Genomic DNA, 4,242 nt, shown 5'->3' on the forward strand with positions numbered 1-4,242 from the left:
GGTTGGCTGTCAGCAGACTGATGCTTTGGAGAAAAGTCACCGGAAAATCCATAAAGACTACATTGGAAATTATTGCTGGATGCATTTTGAGATCAATATTTATAACGTAGATATTTGTAAACGCTGAACCATTTCCATTCGACACAGACAATGGCTGGCCAATCAGTGCTAAATGCCCTTCACTTACCCTTCTTGCTGAACGCTTAATTTGGTTGCTTCTGGCAAAATTTCGCACGATAAATTTAGTTTCAGCACACCCAATGTACATAATGATAATGCTTGGAAGCGGAAAAACAACGGAAAAACGGTGTGGTTAGCCACGATACTCTGGGACATATGTGCAGCGTGTCGACGATTGTATACGATGAACCGAAAGTACGGTTCGAGCGAGTTGAGGTTCTTTCCTTCCGACCGAATCGGGGAAAGCATATTGTTAGTTGGTTTGTTTCTCTTGTTTTCCATTCCTCGCCAGTTTACCAGCAAAGCTTTTCCTTTTTCAAGAGTTCTAACTCTTTGTCAAACTCTTCACCGTACAAATTAATTCGAAGAAGCTGTCAAAATTAGCCAATGTTCACACACCATACAAAAACGAGAACAACAAATCGACACTGGAACGTATAATGGTAGTAATTAAATTATATTTAAAATGAAACAAAAAAACGCAAAGCATTTAAGCCAGAAGTGGGCATGATTCCGATCCTTTGTCAACACACAGGTGAGGCGTTTGAGGAATAAAAACAATATGGTCTGTTGTGATAAACAACTAATGGATGGTGGAGAAATCCGTAAAGTTTCGCATTAGAGAGGTACCGGGACAAGCTAGGTGTAGTATGTATATTGAATATATCTATATTATATACACCACATTGATACATTTACTCTAGAACCGATTGCAGATGCGTGTTTTTGTTTTGCAAACCGGAACCCAAACCAAACAGAAAAGGGATATAAATGAAAAACTTGAATCCATGCAAACAAACAAAAACAAAACGCAGACGGATCGACGAATTAATCAGCTAACAAATGAACAAAGAAACAGAATGATTAGAATTCAAACGTGATCACAGTGAAAAGTGTAGTTCAAGTGAGCAAACGGGCGGCATGAAGCATCGTAGTGCAGAGTTATAAAACGGTGATAGCGTGTAGCGGAAGGCGAACATATGAAGATAGGGACAACCTGTATCTAGCTTTCCCGAAGCAAAAATGTACATAAATTCTATATATATATATACATTATATATACCTATGTATAAAATTATATATATATATACATATTTCATTCGAAGACTCACCAAATAAAGTAAAATGAAGTTGATAATGTCAAAAGTGTGACTTTCGTCTTGCGATACTTGAGAACTGTACATCTGCGTAAGTTTATGCTATTTATGTAGTATTGTTAGTTTTTCTATTGGCCATCATATTTAAATACCAAAATAATTAATTACTTGTTCACAGAACATTCCAGGTTTCCTATCCCCAAACAAATAACTCATAATTTTATTAAGAAAATCATTTTAATTTTATTATTATTTAAATTTTACTAATAATAAACGGATTTTCACCATTCGGTAGACCACTGAACAGTTTATTGAGTATAGTCATTAAACTATTCACAAAGTTTGCAATAAGAATAAAATAAGAATAAATAATACATAACAATCAATCAATCAATTTAAAATTAAATAATCGCTAAAAACTGAATTAATCAACTATGAGAATCGAATTAGGTACGTGAACTTGAACGTACCTAATTCTAATTCAAATTCAGTGATTCGTGAGTGGTTCGAAAAATGGCAGTCGAATGTATTCATATTCCTTACACCTAACACGAGAATCTAGTCGACAAACCGAAAGATGGGCTTGTAGAATTCACCCGAATCAGATACGCTCCAAACTATAGTTCCGCCAGTGCAGGTTTTCTTTCATCCTTAGAAAGGTACGCGAGGCAACTCCAGCTGACTTCTTTTTCACTGTCGAAACGTGTTAAATGGCATTGCTTTATTTTGAGTTCAATGTAATGATATAAGAGAAGCGATTATGAGACAACTAAACACAAACCCTTTCCAATGTCCTCTTTACAACAGGCTCTTGGCGCTTCCCGAATCGTGTTTTTAAATCTTTCTGAATCTGAATCTACCTGCTGACTGCTCCCTGCCTGATACGGTGCTCTACGGAGTGGTTCAGGGGGATTGTTTCTTTCCAATAAAGAACGCAACATGTGTCATTCATTCGCTACTGGGAATCGGTTTGGCAAACACACGCCATTGTGTTAGCATTGTCTGGTGGTACTCCCTGCGACGCAGTTTTTCAGCATGAGCATGTTTGTTTTGCACATTGTTCCTTAAGCCAAGGCACGCCAAGCTAAACAATCGGTGCTGCTAAAAAATCGGTGGAGATGAAAAATTTATTTTGTAAACTTGGCTGTACGGTCAGTTGCTGGGGTAACGGAGCTTTTGCCTACTCACTGGTCGAACATATCCTCATTTTGGCAATGATCAGTACGAGTGTGAGGGTTCGATTTTGATTTCCAGTTTCTTATTTAGTTATTTATCGGATTAACTTAAGGAGCATATGGGGACGGCAGGCAACGAAAACAAAAACACGCCGTAGGTCGATGAAGCAACACATAATTTGCTTGATTTGCCTTTATTTGGGAGAGCCGCCTAAGGAACTGATGACTAAACTAGAGGCGAATCCATTGCTATAAGGTACAGGAGATTGTGTGCAGTACACGTGCTTTCAAGAGGACAATCCGTGAGGACCACAGAGAGGTTAATGCTCTCTTCACTTGTTTTCTCTCTTTTTCGCCCTCCTCTCTCTCGCTACAGTTTTTAAAGATATTTTTTATGATTGCAAACTTTCTTATACTTTTTGCAGAATAGTAAAAAGAAAACAGCTAAACGAAGGCAGAGCAACGAAAACGATCAACACGCGGCAACAGAAGATCGGCACGGATCGGTGCGCGCGCCGGATAAGCCGGAACTGTGTGCGTAACAACTAGTATGACTATTTACAAAAGCGCGTTTCGCAGGACACGCGGCGGAAGAGAACGCGAAGAGCACGTCCGGGGCAGAGTCCCCGTTTTTCTCTGTTCAGTTCTCACGCGCACATGCGCTCATGAAAGATTCGGCTGAAAGTCGTTCGCCGCCTGCTGCTCTGCAAAGGGACGTTTCTTCGATGGAAAGCATCTTCGATTCGAGGTATTTTTGTTGCTCAAGTACTACGTCCTTGGCGTGCCCGTACGGTACGCAGCCAACTCGCAGCAGAAGGCTGCGTGCTGGACGCTCACTGGCTGTCACTGGCTGCGCCGCAGAACGGAGCCTTCTTCTTCTGCTAACGGATTTCTCCTCCTCGCAGGGCTCACATCCTCCGGTGTGTTGTGAATACATATACGTAGCGTAGCGTGGCAGTATCCACGTGTGCTTTGCGCGAACAGAGCCAACAGGATTTTGTTGATATCTTCCCGGCGGATCACACGCTCCAGAAACATGTGGACTGCCTCGCGCCCCTGAGACTGTGTCTATGTGTGTGTTGATGCGTGTGAGGGTTTAGTGTGACGTTTTGTGGTCAGTTCTGCCGTCAGCCCGCGCGCAACTTAATCGCTACGCCGCCCTAAATGTCTACATTATTATTATACGCAGCACGTGAGTGCCAGGACACGACATAATTTAACGCTCGCGCCGCTACTAGGGATCTCTACAGCCCTCAAAGTAAATGCAAATGGCCAACCAACCGCGACGGTGGTTGTTGTTTTCTTTTCTTCTTGGTTTTTGTGACTTGCTTGTGTGGTGTGGCCGACCCTTTAATAATGTTTGATCCGAATGGCTTACGGTGCTAAATATTTAACGCGTTTTGTCGTCGCTTTTGGAAAATGATCCAGTCTATTCTGTTCCTGCGCCCCCCGTGGCGCGTCCCATCCCCCCTCGTCTACCCTACCAGCGCTCTCCCCTCGCCCTTTTAACCCTAACTATATAAGCTGTACAGCGCTATACTAGTCTTTTCGTCCTTTGCTCAGAAATGGCCACCGTTTAAAGCGGATACACAACAAAAGCACAAGCCACCCAGCCAGCCACGTGTCTTCCTGGGGGCCTTGCGCTGCTGCTGCGCACGTTTTGTATATCATATCTTTAGTAATGTAAATTTTACCTAATCCTCTCCGAGCTGCTCCGAGCGCCGAGCCGACCTCTCATATTACACAACACACACCACCGCGTCTCTTAGCCACACTCCATAAGTATTCGC

At 42.2% G+C, this 4,242-nt stretch overlaps 1 protein-coding gene across 1 annotated transcript in view; it reads right to left on the reverse strand.

Annotated features, from left to right (window-relative positions):
- Positions 1-3,972: 3,972 nt before the first annotated feature.
- Positions 3,973-4,242, reverse strand: part of LOC131207785 (Krueppel homolog 1) — an 8,395-nt gene continuing 8,125 nt past the window's right edge. Inside the window, exon 6 of the mRNA XM_058200415.1 lies at positions 3,973-4,242. This exon is cut by the window's right edge and continues 640 nt beyond it. The gene's annotated coding sequence lies outside the window, so the exon portion shown is untranslated.

The sequence above is a fragment of the Anopheles bellator genome, chromosome 2, assembly GCF_943735745.2.
Source record: "Anopheles bellator chromosome 2, idAnoBellAS_SP24_06.2, whole genome shotgun sequence".
Lineage (NCBI taxonomy): Eukaryota > Metazoa > Arthropoda > Insecta > Diptera > Culicidae > Anopheles > Anopheles bellator.